This window comes from Excalfactoria chinensis, chromosome 3, assembly GCF_039878825.1.
Source record: "Excalfactoria chinensis isolate bCotChi1 chromosome 3, bCotChi1.hap2, whole genome shotgun sequence".
In the NCBI taxonomy this organism is placed as follows: domain Eukaryota; kingdom Metazoa; phylum Chordata; class Aves; order Galliformes; family Phasianidae; genus Excalfactoria; species Excalfactoria chinensis.
The window spans coordinates 79,839,049-79,861,004 of NC_092827.1; the positions used below are offsets into that span (position 1 = coordinate 79,839,049).

The 21,956-nt window shown below is 43.4% G+C and overlaps 2 long non-coding RNA genes across 3 annotated transcripts in view; both read right to left on the bottom strand.

Annotated features, from left to right (window-relative positions):
* The window catches only part of LOC140249674 (uncharacterized), a 37,644-nt gene extending 21,128 nt beyond the window's left edge, over positions 1 to 16,516 (bottom strand). For both annotated transcript variants that reach the window (XR_011903057.1, XR_011903058.1), the window contains exons 1-2: positions 16,480 to 16,516; positions 2,956 to 3,009 (exon numbers count right to left, since the gene is read on the bottom strand). This is a non-coding gene — a long non-coding RNA (uncharacterized lncRNA). The remainder of the gene's footprint in view (positions 1 to 2,955; positions 3,010 to 16,479) is intronic.
* A 1,220-nt stretch (positions 16,517 to 17,736) lies between these two features.
* On the bottom strand, positions 17,737 to 21,220 carry LOC140249675 (uncharacterized). The gene is made up of 3 exons (XR_011903059.1): positions 21,137 to 21,220; positions 17,894 to 18,055; positions 17,737 to 17,811 (listed from the first exon to the last, which is right to left on the bottom strand). It is a non-coding gene; the product is annotated as an uncharacterized lncRNA (long non-coding RNA).
* Positions 21,221 to 21,956: the final 736 nt, after the last annotated feature.

The following is a 21,956-nucleotide window of genomic DNA, read 5'->3' on the forward strand; positions in this document are numbered from 1 at the left end:
CACCTTGAGAAGAAAAGCACATCCTTCCTCCCTCTCATCTGACATAATCCTCATGTAGGATAGGGCTAAGGTTTAGTGGAATTCCAGTGCCTCTGCATTTGAGATAATTGCTTCAAAAAAAAAAAGGAGTCCCATAACACATGCAATATTTGCAGACTGTGGGAGATTTTCTTCAGCTTCACTGAGCTTTGGACCAAGCTTCACATCGTCTTAAACTTCCCATGGTCTCAAACCACATCATTATTGGACTCTCTGCAAGACTGAATGGGACCTAGCAAGGCTCCCCTAAGCACAACTTCAATTAGCTCCATCTCCCTAATTCAACAGCTGATCTAATGATGTTTTGAGCGAGGCCTATTCCACATTTGCTCATCAATAATATATCTCACATCTTGGCCCTAGAGATTTCTATACTTATGTTGCCTGGGACTACAGGAAGGACAGGAGGACACTATATATAGTTTGCACCATTCTTCTTGATTTATCAAGGACTTCTGATATGGAGAAGATCACTCGCTGGTTTGAAACCAAATTACAAAACTTACTTATTACAAAAAATAATTACCCACAACCACACAAATTATCAATGAAGTATAATAGATAATATAATACTATAATGCGGCTGAAATGTATTTTGCTTATATTTGCTTACAAGTTACCTAGCAGTAAGATTTCTATCCACAGAAAAGCAGGAAGTGTATCTCTTACATTTTCCTGTTGAAAATAGGAAGGTATATCTTCAGAGTACACACACTATGAATAATGCTTTGTGCATGCTGTAAAATAGTCTGCATTCAGGTGAAATTCATACGGCACTGCTGAGAGCTTGAAACACCAATGAAACTTCCCTTGCCTTTGGGACCGTTCTAGATGATGCTATCTTCTTATTTTGCCTTTATATGATACAGTTTTCAAGCACTTATTTGGACAGCTATCAAGTATCCTTAAAGACTCCCACAGATGGAGGAGCAGATGCACGGTAACCATCTGGGGCCAGAGCTATGATTAACTTTCAAGTTAATGTGCCTGTTAAGAATGAACTGCATATTAGAAATGTTTCTTCCATTTCAACCAGGAAAAAACAAAACAAGGTTTAAAAGTAGCCTCTAGATTTGGGTGCCCAGCAGGAGAATTTGTTTTCTGTTAGGCATACAAATTCAGTGACGCTTCTGAAATACTGGAAGCTGGTGATCTCCTATCCCTGGGTAAACCAGCATATCCATACTTACACCATCAGCAACCATACCCACATCAGCTTTCAGCAAGGTACCGAAGGAATCTCCTTCCCTTCTCTCCCCTGCCTGATTATTGCATTTGGTTACACTTTAGCTTTCTGGTTCAAGTCAGATGAACATAGGAACCACATGCGGGTGATGAAGAGTCTATAAGTGAAAATATAAATTGGGCAAAGTCAGAGTAATGGCTACGTAGCCAAAGGTAGAAATGCCCAAGGGCCTTTGTAAGTAAGCTCAGGTATAGCTGGTCATGCTTAGCATGGGAATAGCCTCAGTGCTTTGAGAATGAGAGAGACCATGTCTGACATATCTCCATTTAGCCTGCTGAACTCTATTCTTTCCCCCTCGAGCCCAGTTTCAGTCAGAGACTACCTGTGTGCCAACTTGGACTGGGTACAATTGGGTCAGGGGAGGGCATACTGAAATAGTGTAACACAGACGGCCAAGTCATGGGGCTAGCAGGGGAACCAAGGACTGTACGTGACAGGGAAGATGCCAGTGTACAGACATCCCCTGGTCCCTGGCAGCCAAGGATGAAATACCTTGGTGAAAATGTCAGGACTGAAGATGGGGTGTTGTTGCCTCAAGTTGTGTCAAAGGACAAAGAGATATGACAGCACGTTACCCCTTTCCCTCAAGAGCTCATGCAAACACTTGGAAGGAACTAGGCTTAGCACTTGCAGAGCCCACATGCTGTGTAAATGCAGGTATCTACAGACCTGAAAATAAGATGGTATTTTGCAACTGCCTACCCTTGTAAGCCCAGAATTCCGACAAGAAGCACAGATACTGTGGGGTGAAAGGACACCCTTTAGCCACACTGGTGCAATGCACACAGAGAGTCAAAGGACACAGATGGTTGTGTCATTGTGCAGATCCCTCATTTGCACTGCAGCTCCAGGGAGCCTCAGCCAGCCATCTACTCACACTGCTTATAAGCATCAAGGACACAGCATCCTAAGGCAAGCTTCCCAAAACTCTGAAGATGCTTAGACTCAGGGAGAGGGGATAGAGAATTTGTTTGGGCTGTCTTTGATATGAATTTGAATGAAGAACTTCAGTAAATAGCATGTGCACAACTTCTCTTACAGAGACTCCTGCAAAGGTATCAGAGAATGTAAAGTGACATTATTGTTAAATTTAAATACAGCATTATCTGACAGGAATATCAGAGCGCTTTGTAATTTTTAGCTAATTAATCTGAATTATTTCTATGAAATAGAAAAGCTGCAATGGATACAAATCCCTTCATCCCAGCTCTGAAGTGTAGTCACCAATAAGGTGGAGAACACCAGCTGCACTGTAACTCACAGTGATATCTCACTCCAGTTTAAAAGGAAGTGAAGACTATCATCTCTAGTTAAATTTCATGAGGAGTGTGGGAGGTCAGGAAGCCATCTGCAAGCCTGGCAAGGCTAAGATCTGCTTTGCAAGACAGCTGCCACAATAACATTGCTCAGGGCTGATGGTGGTCAGGGCAGCAATGCAGGTCAGAGATCCACCCATTGCAAGAGCTTTGGTTTCTCGGCCAGCAGCTGGGTCAGCCTGAAAATAGATCTTAAGGAAAAATCCTCAGCACCCTGCCAAGCTGCTGACAGCCTGCACAGGATGAAGCGGTGCCTGTTTGCATCATGCTCCATCCCCACCAGCACTCCCAGGGTAGGAGCTCTCTCTGGTGAATCCTTCCTTATTCAGGGCAGTGTGTAAGCTTTGTGCTTACCTGGAAACAAGTGCATTCTTGTTCCAGTTCTTCTTCATCTCGAGTCAATAATTTCTGTAAGAGCAAAAGCCACAAAGAGATTAATGAAATCAGCAGTGCCTCACGTGACTAAATAGGTGAAGAATCCCAACAGTAAAATTCCTCTGCACATACAAAGCCAGACTACGACATCTCCTGCCTTAAGATGAAAGCATATGTACTGAATCCATTCATTTCAGTGAGCGGAGATACAGAAGGGAAAGTGTTAATTATTCTTTGTGGGCTGAATGAAATGCACTGTACAATTAGCACCTTCTGTGTTCCCGTCTAATGACAGGCTTAACTTAAGAGAATTCTCCATACTGTCCTACGTATCACCTTTCCTCTGACATTATCTTCCTTTTCTTGGCTCCCTACATAGAATTTTAATGAGATCTTAATTGTTTTTCCATCAGCTGCAAGGATTTCAAACCCAAGTCATATGCTGGTTGTCATTTTGCAGAAGGTGGTATGGGGAGCTGTAGAGATGTTCTCTTGCTAAAAAGGAGCAGGAGGCAGCCCCCACACCTCCCACTGCATCCCGGGAAAGGGCTGTTGCTGTATTTCCAGTGCAGGCCTAGAGATTATAGCTTGGTATTTCTATGCTTACACAAGGGGGACTGGAAAAGTCTGTCACGCGCATGACTGTCACCACCTCCCTGGAACTCAGTTGGCTACGGGGAGGCTTAAGGTGTTGGTTTCTGTGCCTCAGCTTGATGAGCAGCACAGCCCTTCACTGAACAGCCAGGAGACTCACGGGGGCTGAATGAGCTGTACATCAGCCTCCTCTTTTCTGTCCTTCACCATCCACTAGTCATTTGCACACTCCTTCTCTTCCTTCATCATTCAAGTCAATTTCAGTGATGTAACCTATTTAAAGCATAGATTTACTTACTTCTCTTGAAAATTTTCAAGGGCACTCCTGAAGACATGGTTGGCTCCCTGACCTGTCACAGCAAAAACAAGATGTTGCAAAAGCAGCTGGGTGGAGCTCACCAGGTGTACTGATTGCAGGGAGGGCAAAGGCACCCATTGGTGCAGCACAGAGGTGCTACATGTTAGAATTACCGCTTACGGTCATCAAACTGCATTAAAACTGCAGCGAGGTTACCCCAGAGTTTGTTACCAGAGTATTTCAGGCTGCCTGTGGGAGCCTTGCTCTAGGCTGAGAGCGTGGGCACAGGTCTGCTGTGTGGGGAGAAGTGGGACAACAGCAGGCAGGGCAAGTCTCAGGCACAGGAAGAGAAGCCCGATCTCTACACGGGCTGCAAAGTCTGCCATCCCTGCAAAGGGCCTGGAGCATGAAACCAATGGCAACTGATTATCATCCCTCACTTACCACAGCTATCCACGACCCTATTATAACTCAAAAACAATATCTGACGCCGCTCTATGAGTTATGTCAGATAACAGCAGCGTTTTAGAAATGCCGTTGATCATATTTTTACCATATCTTGATCATACCTGGTCCAAAGGGCATGAAATCAGAGGAAAATATGACTGCCAAGATTTTAGAGAGAGCAGGTTTTGGGGCTAGGAGGAAAAGCCCTGCCACCCACTCTGAATCCTGTGCTCCCCCAGCTGAGCAATGCTGCACAGCCTAGCCAGCCATGCTTAACTAATGCTGAGATATTTTTGTTATTCATCCACATACTTGATATTTATTAAAATATTTCTAACAGCCTTTCTCCTGCACACTATTCCATTTCAGTGCATGGAGCATACAATGACAGCTTCCATTTAGCTGTCTTCCATAATCACATCTTCTGCCCTCCAAAAATATCTCTCTCTCTTATGGTAAATGGTACAGGAGCAATAGCATCTTTTATGTCATAGCTGCTGTGTGACAACTATGTGGTTTCCATCCACACCTTACACTCGTTATAGACATTCACATTTTGACAGCTAGATTTTTCCCTTTTGGGCCTTAGTGCCAATCCAAATCTCAATGAAGTATAAGAAAAACAAACTAATTAGCAGGCACTGGAGCGTTTGAATGTTGCCCAGAGATATACACAGAGAACTAAATAAAAGAAGCACATAATGCTTATTAAGTGACTGGTTGTTATTTGCAATGACATATCTCCTGTGACTGGGAACCTTGGGCAGCTCTGCAACTGGAAACTCGGTCAGAGCTCTGTAATAAGATGGGCCAGACTCTCCAGATTAATAACCAAGGGTACTAGAAGTGAAACCCCCTTAGAGACGGACCACGACCCACTTTTCTATCCATAGATCTTCACAGTCATTCATACTAAATGTTCCTTTTTGTCCGCAAATAGGAAGGAAACACAAATAAACTGATGAGATCTGGGAAACTTGCTCCTTCTTTCTTGGGCTACCTTTCATTAACTAGCACAAGCACTTAAATCAAAGCAAACACTGAAGGTATGAGAGGATTTGCAACTCACTGACAAGACACACTGCCTTCAGGAGCTCTTTCCTGTCCATTATGAATAGAAAGCCATAACACTGCACAACTAAAATCAGTGCTGACAGTCCAGCTCTTGCCTTCCTTAAAGAAATTGCCAAAATGTGCAAATATTTAAACATTCAGAGAGATAACACACTGCTCGCTCAATGAACCTCATCTGTAATTTACAGATTGTTATTGCTGGTATCATTCTAACACCCCATACTTGCTTTAAAAATGTGCCCCTTGCCTACAGCTTTAGGCAGATCATCATAACAAGCCAGTAACATGCAATTCAGCGCTGCTACTGGAGCTGAACTAAATAGGTTCCCGTTGTATCAAAAGTGTGGGACTGCTCAGACTGTAACCGAAATGTAAAGGTCCATGCAGGGTTAATGCATGTGTCATTCCTTATATATCTGGGTGAATTCCTTTTTCAGAGAGTAACCAAGCCTCTGTGTGGGAGACAGTCAAAAGGGCCCACGCTGCCAGACACTTTCCTCCCTCCTTCCTCTAGGAAATGTATGATACACACGTAAAAAGCAAAATATTTCAATTTGGAAATTCTTCTGAAAGTCTCATGACAACTGTAGTTTGGGTCCCTCGTGCTTCCCATTCCACCCCTGGCTCCTGATCTGTGCTGCATTTTCTTATGCTGGGCAAAAATCTCTCAACAGCCTTCTGAAAGCACATGCTTTTCACAAACAAGTCCAAATTAAACTGGAATACAGTCTCACTTGAAAAGCAAGCAAAACCCCATAAAAGTCCCTGAACAAGCTCTACCCTGAGAAAGAATGACCCTGTGCTGGACTGGGGCAAGATTAAGCAGTGATATCCCCAGGGACTGGAAGGCTTCCAAAGGGATTAAAAGCCCTTTAAATATAATTCCCTCTGTGACCAAAATCAAAATGTGAATGTAGCTCTTTGGAAGTGAAACTCTATTCACCCCGGTAACCTTGCATTGAGGCACCATGAGGAGTGCCTGCACCTTCAGCCAACAACTTTCTCCACCCCTTGGCAGGGAGCTGCAGCACTGAGGAACATGCATTGTCCTTGCCCAGCTGCCCACCTTCCTCCTCAGGAAATGTGCATCACTGATATACACTTGATCCCATCACCTGGCAATGTGTGCGCGTGCATAAGGCCCCTGACAAGAGAGGAAGACAATATCAAGTGGGTGTGGACCCTGCCTACAGCAGGAGGTTGGAACTAGGTGAGCTTTATGGTGCCTTCCCACCTAATCCATTTTGAGATTCAGCGATGATTCCATGATAAGTGAATCTCACGACCAAATGGAGCATGTAAATACATACACAGTCCATTCACGTCTTCTTCCACACAACACACAGGGCCTATGTTGTGTGTGTGCCTTATGGCTTTAGGAGAGGCTGCATGGGGCAGTTTGAGAAAACACTGCATAGAATCATTAAGGTGGGAAAAGACCTTTAAGATCATCAGATCAATTTCAAAGCAGGAAAAAAAATCTCCAGTGATTCTGGAACTCTAAAAAGCCATTAGATCCATCCAAAATAAGGCACAGAAAGAACACCATGAGATCCTGAGCATTGTGCTTTTTCCCATTACTTATAAAGAAGATAACTCATATCTTTGCCTGTGCTGCAGAAAACTCTGAGACAAATCTGTCCTCAGGTCACAGGAAGCGGTGACACAGCAGTGAACAAAATCAGCTTTCCTCCCGGTTCACATCTGTGTGGTTCCCACTGCTGGAGCCAAGATTCTTTTTTTTCTGGTCTTTAATTTTAATCACGCATGCAGAAAATGAAAGCTATGTAGCACGCTTCGCCCAAGCCAGAGCCACAGACACTGTGTCTCCTCACTCCTACCAATGGTTTTTTGGGGCCACAGCACTCCTGACTGTTCAAGAGCACAGCTTTACTGACAACGTACACAACTTGACAAATAACAAGCATGGAATTGGCAAAGGAATTTTTTTTCTTCTCTTTCCCTCTTTTCTTTTTCTTTTTTTTTTTTTCCCCTTTCTTCTTTTTAGTTGCACTAAATCTATACAAACCAATTATAACTCTGACTGTGCCAGTGGATGAGCTTTTCCAGCTGGGAACAGTATTCCGTCTAAACTAGAGGATTGGAAGTACTTTGCAAGAGACAGGCAAAGCTAGCTTCTCGAAAGTACTGCAAAAAAGGAGAGAGGAGAGACTAAGGGACCTGCCAAGACCTTTCTATTTCTACCTGCTATGGGCTTTCTTGGAGAGAAACCAGTTGCTGTCTCCCAGAAGTGATGAAGGCCTGACTCCTCTGCCCTCGCATAGCTTGATGCTGGGAGAAACTGGATGAGCAAAGTAACTCCAAACAAGTGATGGTTCCTTCTCCCCTTATTTTCAGGAAGATTCTCCCCAGCATCCACTTTAAGGCAGCGTGGGGAAAACGTGATACCACCATCACCACCTCAGAATAATAATGAAACTTCCCACACAGGCAGAACATACAAGACTTTTCATAGGCTCTCCAAACTATCTTCTCAGGGTTTTGGTGTTTTTGTTTTGCTTCAGAACGATACCATAACCTACAGGCGAAATCAGTTTCTTCCTACTGGTGCTAAGAGCCCATACCTCTGTGCATTTCCACCACAAACCCTCTGTTAAGCACATGAAAATTATGCTTTGTTGTTTCCTAACAATGGCATAAAACCAGGACATAACACAATCAGTACATAACCACAGGTATTAAGCTTCTTAAGACAACCACTTGTGTGATTTGTGACAGTTTTTCATGGATAACACCTATAACCCCACTGCAGAGCTCTTCCACATCTTTGTGGGTGCAAGAGTATTAGAGTCAGGCATGGTCTGCCTTAGGCTGACCACAGAGCAGGGGAAACAAAAGAAGACTACACAGTAATTTACAAGCCAGTGACCATTTTTCCCAGACCTCCCTTTATTTTTTTCAAGGTACACTGACTAAGTAGTCTCATCTCATTAGAATTACCTTGATAATGAGTAACCTTTACTGTTCTTGCTTTGTAGGATATTGTTCTCTTGCACAGCACACACGTCTATTACAAAATTGTCTGTTGAAATAAACTTCCAGTGAAGTTCAGCAATTGAGGTCAGGGCCAATTAGTGCCCTGGGGACAGGGGTGTTCAGTTGTGCCATCTAAGTACTTTCTACATATTTAGAAAAGAACTTTACTTTCAGTCAACATGCAGGTTCTTTGTATGCTTTTGTTTGGGAAGCAGGACTGAAATTGCTTAATTTCACTGAATCAATGCATCCTCTGTCAGTCAACAAGAGCTTTCAGCTCAGACAAAGACTGAAATAAAGCACGCCAAATAAAAAAAAAACATGGACATAGAATCGTCATTTCCCAAAAGCTTCATTCGGTCCCAACTTCTCAGAAAACTACCCAAGCATTAAAGCTGCTGCCTCTCAGGAAAACTAATTATAACTCAGGAAAAAAGAAAAAAAAAAAGAAAGAAAAAAAGAACACGAAAAAATCCAACCCACACATTTAACTGAATATATAAAGGATAATTATGTCATTAAAACTAACAATGTTTCAGTCGGCAAAAGAATTGCAAGGCAAGAATGGATGTGTTGGACACCATCAGGATCCCATCAGATTATTCACAATAAAAACGCAACCATCACCAAAATAATCTAATCCTTGTGTGTTTCCACTGATAGGGCTCAGATGTGTGCAATGGTATTTTTTAGCCCCAGCAGAGCTGAAAGGGTCAGCAATTCATTGTTTACTGTCTGGACTGAATTGACTCTTCAAGATCCTTAATGATACACAGACGGCCAATGCTTCATCTACCAAGGCATGTTGACTGCCATCCAAGTGAGTGTAAGCTTTCACATAGCTGTAAAGAAGGCTCCTCCTCACACAGTACAAAGAACACTCATAAAGCCTCTATTTAATCAGTGCTGCTCTGTCTCAGTGGCGTGGGCACAGCAAAACAATCATCCTTTTAAGAAAAACGAACTTCTGGAATCGAAGAAATCCAATGGGTGCAGCGAGTAACGCAGGAGGTAAGTATGTTTTCTGGCTATAGTGTATCATGAAAAAGAGCTGCTATCTCAATCAGCATAATTGCAGAGCCCAAAAGAAATCACAAGAACATATTTTCTGAATAAGTTCAACCATTCCCTATTCTAACCTTGCCAAGAAAAGTCCTTGATAAAGCGAGTTGTTCTATGAGCAGCTGAGATAACATTACTCAGTGTCCAAGGGATTGCTGCTATGCTTCTCATACTACAACTGACCTTAACCTGCGTTTTTCCCGGTATCTTTTCCCTTCAGCTTCAGGATCACTGCACACCCCTCAGCCCCCATCACAACATCCCCAGTTTTCCTAGCATTTGCTGCTCCTTCAAAGAACTGTATAAAAACTGAGTGTTTCTAGAGCCCTCCTGTGCTGCCACCATCACCACAGTGCTCTCGCTTATTTCTATTTCCCATCTGACACCCCACAGTTCCTCACACCCCTTGCAAGTTCCCCAGTCACATCTCCCACAAAACCTTTGCTTTCCCTTTGCTTTGGGGTGAGCAAGAGGCAGCACATGCTGGTTTTAAAGCCACTCACATGTCAGTGGGGCAGATGGTTGCTGTACATCGCCTAGTTGGGACAAACAGAAAGGGCAATGGCTGAGTGATCACAGCTTTGCCTTGAGGGGACATTAATCAAGTCTTTGTCAAATTTCCAGCAGTCCTCATGAAATTCATAAGCATCCTAACGTCTCTGAGATGCCTCTTCATCTTTCCAGATTGGCTGAAATTTGCTGACAGTTTGAAAGTTACAGGGAGGAGCGGGGGGAACCAACAGATGGACAGACAGCCACTCTGACTGTATAAGCCTCAGTTCCCTAGAAAACCAGACTAAAAATAGATGGAAAATAGAGGGGCTGACAGATTTAATTAACGTAAGCAGACAAGGTTTCTGACAGCAAAGGCAAGTCCATTAACCTTCTCACTGGTCCAAGTATTGCACGCAAGGCTCAGGTTCCTCTTTGTGCACAAGCTTACACATCGATGTGGTGTTCTGGCTGCAGGAGACCCGTGGGCTCCCATTTCCAAGACAAAAGACACCCTCTCCCGCTGCTTCTTGGCATTAGTCAAGATCTGCCTCTAATGAATACGCAGAAATCTCTTAAACTTGCCTTGTGGTTTGTGCATTTTTTTCCCCCTCCTCTCTCTCTGTTTATTCATACTTGACTTGGAAAGCTGCAGGCTTGATGAAGGCATTAAGTCTCACATTTGAAACAATGCGTTACGTATTAAGGGTATAAATCACAGCCGTGATGTCAGTGGAAAGTTTCTTGTTAAATTCGATTGGTTTAGAGTGTCAATTAACAGAGCTTTGAAACCCTGGTGAGTGTCAGAGCATCTCCTGGGGCCGAGGGCCTCCAGACAGCACAATTGGGCCACCCTTCATGTGCTGGGGCCAAGCAAAAACAAGATCCATACAACACAGTGACTTGCTGCTATACTAACATGGGCCCCTCTACTAAGATCTGATAGAGCTGCTTCTAGCATTACTGCAGGCTGTGGTACTGCTTTCAAGGGGTGCAATCTAATAAAGGGTATATCTCACGGCATAAGAAAAAATTAATAAAGCCCTCCTTTGCTCAATCTCTGCTTTGGGAATTAAAATTCCTTGCTTTACCCATTTAGCCCAGGCAGTAGCTAGGATGTCTGAATGTTGTCTTGGTTTAATCACAACCTGTCCACAGTTTAGACACATTTTTCTTCAGTAATGCAGCACATAACCTTTAAGATGCTCCCTTGTCCATTAACTGGGCTGCTAGAGGAAGTGAATTTACCCTGTGGAAAAGAACAGCAGAAGTTTCATCTAAAAATTACCACAAAACGTCCCTGCTAAGTGGTGACCAGACCTTGTTTGTGCACATGTATTATTTTAACTCCATATAAACAGCAGAGGTGCTCATTCTATGGGCTATTGACATACCTCCCACACTTAACAGACCTAGCAATTTTCAGTTGAACCATTATTAACCTTCTGGGCTCTGCGATGGCAGCAGGGCAGCTGAGAGACCGCACAGATTACTGCAGTTATATGCAAGGACAGCAGAAACTAAAATCACTATAATTCATTCAAAAGTGCTTAATCTTCTGCCCAAGGAAATTAACGTCATAGAAGGAGATCATCTGAGATAGCAAAATGCTGGGAGAGCTCAAATCTTTTCTTGATCTGCTGCTTTGCTCCAGGCTTCTTTTGAGCCCATGCTGTGCAATCACACTGGGGCATTCTTGAACTTTTTGTTACCCAAAAATTTTTCCCATGTTATTGTTTTGCAGATATAATCACCTTATCAGGGCTCTAGTCTTCTCCAGGGGTCTGGGAAGATCCCACAGCCTTAAAGAGACCGTGTGATTTGCCTCTGCGTCATCTCTGGTCTGGGTTAGCAACTCCATCCAGCCTTCTGCTATGAGCATTTCAATAGCATGAGAGCTGCAGAAAGGAAATTTGCTTTTCTCCTTGCTATTTTTCTCATCAATTTGATATAAAACTTTATTGCTATAAACTACTTGATGCAGGCAGAAAGAAAACACAAAGAGGCATAACTTCTTTTGAGATCAGCCTGCGGGATAAGACAGAAGAAAAGCAGGAGCTAAACTTAGCTAGGGAAAGGAAATGGACGATAAAAACTGCTGTCAGGTGCAAAGAAAACTCTTGGGAGCTTCAGGGATGTAGTATTTTTAAAAGAAGAGCAAGAGATTAGAAAAATAGCAATAACATTATTGTTTTTTCAGGGAGATGGACAAATTCTCAGTTTTCCAGGTTGCAGAGACGTGGGGAAAATACAGCTGCATGTTTTAGAACTCAGGTTTGGATAGTGATGCACCAGATTAAAGCTGCTGTCTTCTGACATGGTGAGCATACCACAAGCACTCGTTTTTCGCTGACATCAATGACAAGTATTGTGCTCTTTCCTCCTTCTCAACACGTTTCCTGGGCCATAAATAGTGGGGGCCATTATTCCAGAAAGATTATGGGGATGGTAGACAAGTTTGTATGGCAGCATCCAGAAATTTTCTGGTGATTCGAAAGGAATCTGAGTCTACCTGGCTGGCACCCAGATGCTGTGAAAGAAAGTCAGATGTGTCACGTGCTGAAGATGGATGAAAAGTCAGGGGAAAAGAGGGTGCAGGGGAAAGGAGGTATTTGCACAAAGCAAAAGTGCATACTGGGTGAACCTCTTGCCAGAAGTCTCACTACATCTCTCCCTGATGAATGCTTAGATCAGCTCTGCAGGAAATGCTAGGAGATGAGGCTGCCTCCACTTTAAAGGACTTTTACATCCAAATCCTAGGCAAAACTGGCAGTGCTGAAAAGCCCCTTTCAGAGCCCTCAGTGAGGCAGAAATTTTCATCTCTGGAGAGAGCCAGCAGTTGGGATTTCAGAAAAATCAAGCCAGAAGTAGTTTCCTTATAAATAGCAGTATTATCAGAACGCCTCATGGACCTCAAAGAGAAATCAGTGGGCCAAGGATCTGGCTGCTGGGCTGCACCAGTCCAGGGGATTGCAGCTCAGGATATGAATCATGGAAGCAAGGCAGTCACATCCTGTTATGCGAGAGCTGTTTGTTTTTCCTGCTCCTTCAGCCCTGGAGCTCTGAGCCGTGCCTGCCGCCAAGGCTGCCAGTTGCAGACTGCAAGGTGGACACCTGTCAGCAGGAACCAGGCTCACTCACCAACAACCCACTTCTTAGTGGCTTCTGTGGCAGCCATCAGCTGAAAGCGTAGTCAGAGAGCAGCCGGGATCCTGTAGGTCAGAAACTTAGCCTGATGCTGACCCTTATTTTCTGTAGGAGAGACCCATGCTTTGTGAAGCATGGGAATACACTGTTCTCATTTGGTTGCCTCTCCATAGCCTCGGAAAACCAGGCTTCCCCATTGGCATACATAAGCCCTGATGTAGCTTCGGAACATAAAGTTGGTTAGTAGAGAGGAGTAGCTGCCTTCAGGTCAGTTTCTAAGACCACAAGATAGACTCTGGAGCAGCATAAATTGATTTTACATCCATGAACAATATAAGAGAGTTTCTGGTTGAAGATAATAAGACTGCAACAAGCATAGCATTCAGCATGCACAAGGCAAGGGAGCCCCCACTTGTCTGTGTATTCCTAACTCTCCTCCACCAAAGACCACACAAGGATGACCTGGCTAATCAGAGCAGGATAGGAACTTCACCAGCACCTTCCATAGGACCACGGACGATGTCCTGGCACAGCCACACCAACACATTCCCAAGTGCTGCAGCTCTACAGGGAGCAAACAGACCTAACACAGGTGATGCTGTTTTTCCAATGAGTGCACTTATTAACAGTGACACCACGGCTCGTCCCAGCAACACAGCTGTGCAAAGGTCACCTTGAAAGGTACTATACAGAAGATCCCAGTGCCTGTCCCAACTAGAAGATGCAATTAAAAATATATTACTTTAAATAACTCTCAAGGTTTTGTCCTCACTGCTGCAAGAAATCAGACATTTAAAGGACTCTTGTTTCTTTGTCAAGATCTTAAAAAATCCTATTAATGCTTAAAAAGCTCTCTCTTGTGCAATTAGCCGTTTTAAGCAGAAAGGGACCTGTACAAGCAAACAAGCTCTGTCAAAAGCAAGCCTTAAGTTAATTGGCACACACAGCAGAGCATTGGATAAGGCCAAGGTTCCTGTAAGGAGACAACTGTGCGATGTCTCCACTCTCAAATGCATCAAGACCAAGCCTTTCTGCCATGGGCGTAATTTCCCCTGACCTCAACACAGTGAGGCCAGGGGATGCACACCTTGCACAGCTCTTCTGCTGCCCTCCAAGCACAGCACGCTCAGGTGTTCAGGACCTCCTGTGACTGCCATGGCTTCCCATGGGATCCACCATCACTCACTCCAAATCTTCCTTTGGGATGCAGAGATGTGCCAGACCTCTGGGGACATCCCTCTTTTCCCAGAGGGAATCTATAGTGCAAGCACAACTGGTAAACTGGTATCATTAAGAAAACTAGAGGACAGCCGTTCCAAGAGAAGCACATTCACCCATGCTACCTGCTTCCCTGGGCTAGAGAAGGTTTGTCACTCTGCAAGGACAGAGCTCTGGCATTCTGCAAGAAAAGCAGTGAGAGTTTTCTAGCCCTGCCTGTCCCAGTGAATTACAGCATGTCACCTACAAGCCACTGGAAGGGCTGGCCCAGGATACATGAGACACTTCCTTTCCCTGAGCACAGATCTAGTTGTTTCCAAACGCAGGGTCGAGACCCCATGTGGGTTGCAGGAATTATGACAATATTTACAAGGCTGACTAAAACCCACTTTCATCCAACATCTATGTTAGTGCTGCAGACCCACAGCTGTCCACCCACACCAGAAAACTTCTTCCCATCCTACTTCTGCAGTGCTGTCTCCTCGCCTATGGTCTCTTCTTGTTCACGTTTCCACACAATCCCAATAAAATTAGTTTAAATTGTTCATAGCAAATTATTAACCCTAAACAGTTTAAACCACATTAATCATTTTAAATCATTTCAAGCATATAAATAACTGACATTGACCTAGAAAAGGGCTAAACGGTATGGTGGAAGAAAAGGTCATGTTACTCATATAGGCAAGATCCACTTTCACCAGCACCACCAACCCAAAGTGACAAACTCAGTCACTCACCTGCAACAAACACAGATTTAACAGAATTGTAGGACAAGCGCATGGTGCTCAACATGTGCTCCAGCACAAGGTCCAGGCCCAGATCAAACATCTCTCTAAGTTTTAGAACACACCCTCTCAGGGTTAAGATAGAAAGGAACTGTAGCCTCTCCTAGAAGAGGTAGAACAAACCCTCCTGTAAGGTGGAATGATACAAAGATGGTAACAGATATTCAAAAGGTTATTTACAGGGGAAAACTCACCAACATGGATGCCTTCACTGAGAAACGCTGAGGCAACCTCCACCAAGGAGCAATCTGCAAGAGATGCTGCCTTAGTGGTGGTCAGCCCTTAAATGAGGTCTAGAGGAGGTAGAGGCAAGCTCCATCCCTTCCGGGAGCACAGCTGAATTACTCTCACCTGTGCTCCCACAGCTGACCCCACACTTGCCTCAGCTGATTAATCAGAGGTTCAGGCTGTGATTACCAATTTCCCATACACCTCCACAAATCACTCTAGAGACAACAGGCTGCTGCATACTGAGGCAGGTCAGGCAAGAGCTTAATAGTACTAACTGATCCCAAAAAGAAAATGCTGAAGATACAAATCAAAGATCAGCATCAGCTTTGGAGAGCAGCTGGTCTGTTGCACCCTGCCAGCCTGAAAACCTGTATCTCCTCAAACCCAGAGGAGCTGTCGAAGTCACTGGAGAAAAACTAAGAACAAAATTCTTCAATTCCTTTGTACCCATAAGTCAGAGGTTTTGTTTTACTCCCACAAGCTGCAACAGTTTCCTTGCTTATGAGTATATGCTCAGTGAGCCTTTCCCCACTAGTTTGTTCATACTAGTGGTCTTTCTGGTGGCCATACAAAGCATCCCTAATTGTATAACGTTCCTTTGACAATAATATGTCTGTGCATACACATATATGTATGTATTTTCATACAACTGTGTTCACCCATCAAAACAAACAAACAAACAATGAAAACAATGATTTTCCCCTTCATTCTGTTTCATTCCGGTGCAAGCACACAACATGAACAGATGATGACAAACTAAAGTTTAAAATTCAGGATGGCACAAACACCAGAGTAAATGTTGGGCCCAAGGGCTGAAGCATTGCTACAGCAAAATCTTCCTGGACTTCTGTTGCCAGTTTGAATCACAACCCGCGGTGCAAGGATGACAGTGTTAGTAGTGGAAACTTGGAAGAAATTTATCTGTGAGGAAGCACAGATGTAATTCTGCTGATGTAAACAGATCATTGTGTATTAAAGGCAAATGTAATCCCTGATGCTGATTACGTTCCCCTCGGAGGTCCAGATAACCATCTGGTATAAATCAGTCTGGTTCCTATGAGTTCAGTGGGATTACAGCACTCAAATCCAGTTAAAGATCTCACCCGATGTCCAAGGGATATTTATTAATTTTCACTTAAAGCTGGCAAATACTCTTACCTTTGAGTTTCCAACCAAAGGAAGTGGGAAGCCAAACTGGTTCTGTCAGAACAAAAAAAGAATATATATATATATATATATATATTTCTAAACAATGTAAGAAAGAAAAGCAGACACTATTTCAGCTCAGCCTGAAACATATAATTCAAAGTTGAAGGGTTAGAATTCCAAATGCTTCAACGTTTCCTAAAAAAACCCACCTGAACAGCAAAGATTCTATATATTTAACAGCACTGTGTTGGAACAGTAAAGGTTTGTTTTGAAGGCACTGAAATGATAATTCCATTTAGGGAACAACAGGGGAAACTTGTTTTATGGACCAGTAGGGCATGTTCTACCCCAGGTAATGTACAATTCTTCACAGACTCAATTTTTTGGGGGCATTCTATGATGAACTGGAAGGAATGGGAGTGCATTCTTTCAAACAGTAATATATATATATATATGCATATATATATATATATATATAGTAACAGTAACAGCAGCAGGAGAACCTGGCAGTCTCATTCATTTCACCTGATCTCTTTTGGAGTCTGACCTTGTGCCTTTGATCACTTGCTAGCATTAAATAGTCTCACAGCTACCTAATATTAGCAAAGCTGGTAACTCAGGGAGAACCTGGTTTCCTACAGCTGAGCAGTGTTTAGTAAAGACATGAGATGCCCTATCACAGATGTGACTGCATAGGAGTGTGTGCTTACACATTGGACTCACCTCCAACCATGTCAGCAGATACTGGCATGTGCTGACCAGAACACATCTACATGACATAAGCACCCTGCAACAAGAAGTTCTACCTGCTGCACGCCCCACCTCTGCCCCACCAGCTAAACCGAGAGGTCATCACATCCCAGTACATCACACTCAGCACATTTTGTGAACATAAAAGAGCAATGACTGCAAGTCTTTGAAATGAAGGGAAACCTGGATAAAGCAAAATCTCACATCCTAGACGTGGCTTCAGCCATCACAGAAATGCTTCCAGTGCCCAGGTGACCTTTGATTGCTCCTTGGTATTGCTTGACAAAGGTTTCACTTCTAACAAAACAATACTTATGTTGGTACGTGCTACATTCTCCAATGGTAATCAGGAGGATGATTCTCATACCAAGGACTGTACACACACCCTGGACATGTGTGGCCCTAGAAGCGAGATGAGAGTAGCAAAAGCAAAACCCCAAAGTGCAGCAATAGCATCTTGGCACTGATGATTTCTTTTTTTAAAGCAGACTATGTTACCTCTTCAACAGCTGGTGCCTGGGTGGTATCAGCCATCTGGAATTTCAACTTCTTTCTAGGAACCTCATTTCTCCAGATACATTTTCATTTATTCTTCAAGAGGCGGAAAGCAAAAGAGAAAACAAGGGTGAAGCCTGTTGCAGGATGTTCTAAACAGCTACCCTTTCCTGCCTACCTTTATTGCCGGTTGTTTATCCTCCTCAGAAGAGACTGATTTCCCATTGGCTTTCCAAAGCTGCTTTCAGACATGGGATTTTAATATGCAGGTCTCATCCTGAGAAGTGCTCAGCATGGCCACAGTCAGCTCTCCTCTAAGAACAAAGCCATCATTTTCAATCTGTGAGGAGGAAAAAGACAAAAGCGAGAGTCGCTTGATCCCACAAGTCTGGTAGTTTCAGCAAGGAGAGCAAGTCAAACTTAGCATGTGATGTGGGATATTAAAGTAATTTATTTATTAATCGCATTCCACAGAAAAATAAGTGAGAATCACCCAATCCAAGGAGAATGGATTCTTATTAGCTGGACAGTCAGGATGGAGCCTAAAGAGCCCTTTTTCAAAAAAAAATCAAGAGTCTTTAGAGAATGACTCAGCTGTCACCCAAGCCAATGACTGTTTTCCAATAGAAAGAGATATTCCAAACCCCAGATGTGGGAACTGAAAAGGAAAAATTAGAGAGCTGTGGGAGAGCATTAAACCAACAGAAATGGGAAGATAACACCCTCTAAAGCTTCCAGATAGATAAACAGGCTTCAAGAGAGGTTGAGTGTCTGTCCTGGCTCTATAACCCTGGGCTGGGAGGAACAGTTTTACAACCCAGTGTTCAGATATGGGTAGCAAAGGCAACCTGACACGTCTGCATGGCCAGGGAACAGCATCCTCAGGTATGCGTGATTGCTACGTGCCTCTCATATCGGAGGCTGAACTGAAGTGACAATTTCTGCCTCCTTCTCAGATCCCATGTCTGTAGTGTGTCTGGTCTTTTTTTTAACCACAGTCTTACACTTCTCCTGTGAAGATCGCCTTGTATGTGCTCTTACCACCCCCTTTCCACACATTTATGCAAAGGGAGGCAAATGACATTTTCTCATGGTTTGCATAATCTCATCCGTATTTATAGCCATTAGAATTCTGATGCAAATCTTTCCCTTTCCTTCTCTCTTTTCTTTTCCCTTTGCCAGTACAAAGACCCTGTAAGGAAAAGATCTTCACAGAAAATATGAAAATTCTTTATATTGACTCGCATTTATTTATGCCCCATCCAGACTTTTCTTACATAAGGCTGAGTCACTCCTTAGCTGAACCTTTGCAAAGAAAGAAGAAAATATTTTCTCAACATTTGTTCAGGTCTCACTTCCCCCTGTTACAGCAATGAGGGTTATGGCTTCACCACAGTTTTGATTTAATTCCCTGTGACTTCTCTTTTTTTCTTTTCTTTCTTTTCTTTTCTTTTCTTTTCTTTTCTTTTCTTTTCTTTTCTTTTCTTTTCTTTTCTTTTCTTTTCTTTTCTTTTCTTTTCTTTTCTTTTCTTTTCTCTCTTTTTTAAGTATTTCATGTATCTGGTTGCATCCTTTGAGCCAGTATTTCCCTTTTCACTTCGACTTGTTTAAAAATAGGAAAAGTTACGTAACTGGACATTTACTAACCTGTAAAACCCACAAAAGCAGGGCTCTGCCTAGACAGGGGCAGCAGTGACATGATAGCAGTGCCACTGAGCTGATCTGGGTTTTGGGCTTCTACCCAGTACACTTTTAAGTGAAAGTGGTTCTCTTGAAACACTTTCTTCCACTTCAGTTGTTCCAGGTATCTCATTTATTTTCCTAACATACATTGTATTCAGCATTGGTGAGGCCTCACTTTGAGTACTGTGTTCAGTTTTGGGTACCTCAGTACAGAAAGGACATTGAGGTGCTGGAGCAGGTCCAAAGAAGGGCAACAAGGCTTGTGAAGGGCTTGGAGAATGTGCCCTACAAGGAGAGGCTGAGGGAACTGGGGCTGTTTAGTCTGGGGAAAAGGAGACTGAGTGGGGACCTTATGGCTCTCTTCCAATATCTGAAAGGTGCTCACAGCCAGAGAGGGGTTGGTCTCTTTTCACTGCTGACAGGTGACAGGATGAGGGGAAATGGCCTCAGATTGCGCCAGGGTAAGTTTAGGTTGGATATCAGGAAACACTTCTTTATAGAAAGGGTAGTTAAGCAGTGGGATAGGCTTCCCAGGGAGGTGGTTGAGTCACCATCCTTGGATGTGTTTAAAAACTGTTTGGATGTGGTGCTCAGGGACATGATTTAGCCGAGGGTTGTTAGGGCAGTATGGTTAGGTCATGGTTGGACTTGATCTTAAGGTCTTTTCCAACCCGAGTGATTCTATGATTCTAATTCCCCATAAAACACATGTCAGTGAGATGTGTTTTTCTTCCTATGCATATAAGTTGTGTTGTTTGAGAGTTTAATGCTAATTTGTACTTCTCACTCACACTGCTTCATACACAGCCATCAGCCCAGCCTGCCCAATAGAACCACCAAGATTGGAAAAGACCTCCAGGATCATCTAGTCCACCTGTCCATCTACCACCAGTATTTCCCCACTACTCCATGATTCTTAGTACAATGTATTTTTCACCTTTTAGATTCAAATAATGCATTTTCCTAGAGAAAAGAAAATCATGCTGCACATCATAATTCCCTAGGCTTTGTCTGTGATGTTACTGGGCATTGTCTATACAGCAACAACTAAATAAAGTTTACCAAATTTTCTGAAGAATAGGATTTAGTATCCACACAACTTCAACAGTCCATGGAAAGGTGATCAAGAATAACAACCTTCTGAGCACCCTGATGTAGCTGTAGGTATCCCTGTTCATTGTGGGGGTGTTGGACCTCTAAAGGTCCCTTCCAACTCAAACAATTCTATGTGCTAGTTGGGTGAGCGGCAATTAAATTATGTGTGGTGAAGTTTAATTTCTGTCTTGCAAGGATTTTGTGCCTGTGTCTGTACATGTTTGCCCCTTCACTGCTGGGCAGGCAGCAGTGTAATGCTGTGGCAACTGCCAACTCTTCACACATGTTTGGAGGGGAAGGTCTCCAGGGATAAGCAGAGTTCAAGCCTCACATTTAGCTCGAACCTTATCCTGTAACTGGCTCCCACACCTCTGAGATTTCTATCTGTCACTATATCTCCAGACAGAAAACTGCTCCAGAGTTGCAAATCACTGTCATGTCTGCTCCATCAAAAGCCAGTCAGCAATTACATACATCTAACTCACTTAAAAAAATGCACCAAGTATCCCTGTAGATAAAACAGATGGACACCAAATACTTGGCTCAAATGAGGACGTGGCTGAAGCCGAAATTCTCACAGTGAGGCCACAATTTCAGGGAGATGGTAAGTCAGGATGGAACCACTGTTTCATTCTGCTCTCACCTGCCCTTTTGCAGGTGTCAGCTCAAGCATTCGTGCAGCCTCATGATCCACAAGGTATAAGAAGCAATCCAGCAAAAGACAACCTGTCAGTAGCAAAAATAAAAGTAAGTCTCAGCACAAACAGCCTAACTCCTACCACTGTGCAGCCCCACCAGCACATCCAAGACCACCATGGAGGAGGTGGCAAAACCCCAGGAACATCTGTTAGAAGAGCCCCAGCCAGAGGACAAGGCACAGTGAGATGAGATCTCAGGGGTTCAAGCCCACGTGGATATTTTTCTACCTGAGCTGCTGTTGGACTTGATGTTCCTTATCAGACATTTCAATTCAATATCAGTGAGTGTTTTGCCTGCCCTGTGTGCTGTAAATAAATACTCTCAATTGTATTTTACCTTTCCCTAACCAAAGTAATAATGGTCTCACAGCAACTCACAGATACTTCTGTCCCAAAAGGTGCAGCAAAGCACAGAAAGTGTGTCCCAAAGAAGTTGCATGAAACAGCTTGAGAAATAGCCTTGGGGGTCAGAAAAAGAAGAAATGTGTGTGATGCCTGCCCAGACTCTGTGTATCCCAGAGGATTTGACTTGTCAGCACTGTCTTACACTGACACAAGAAGCAGGAGCAAGAATTTCAGCCACTTAGCATGAACACATAGAGTTGAACTGAAAGCACAAAGAATACACCAAACGCTCATTTTGAAAATGAAATCTGATCTGCCTGCAGCCCGTTTTGCACTTGCTTTTCTGTTGACTCAAGAGGGACAATATTTGCTGTTCTCTGGTTGCTTGCCACCAGCAGAAGCACGAAGCTCCGCACTGCT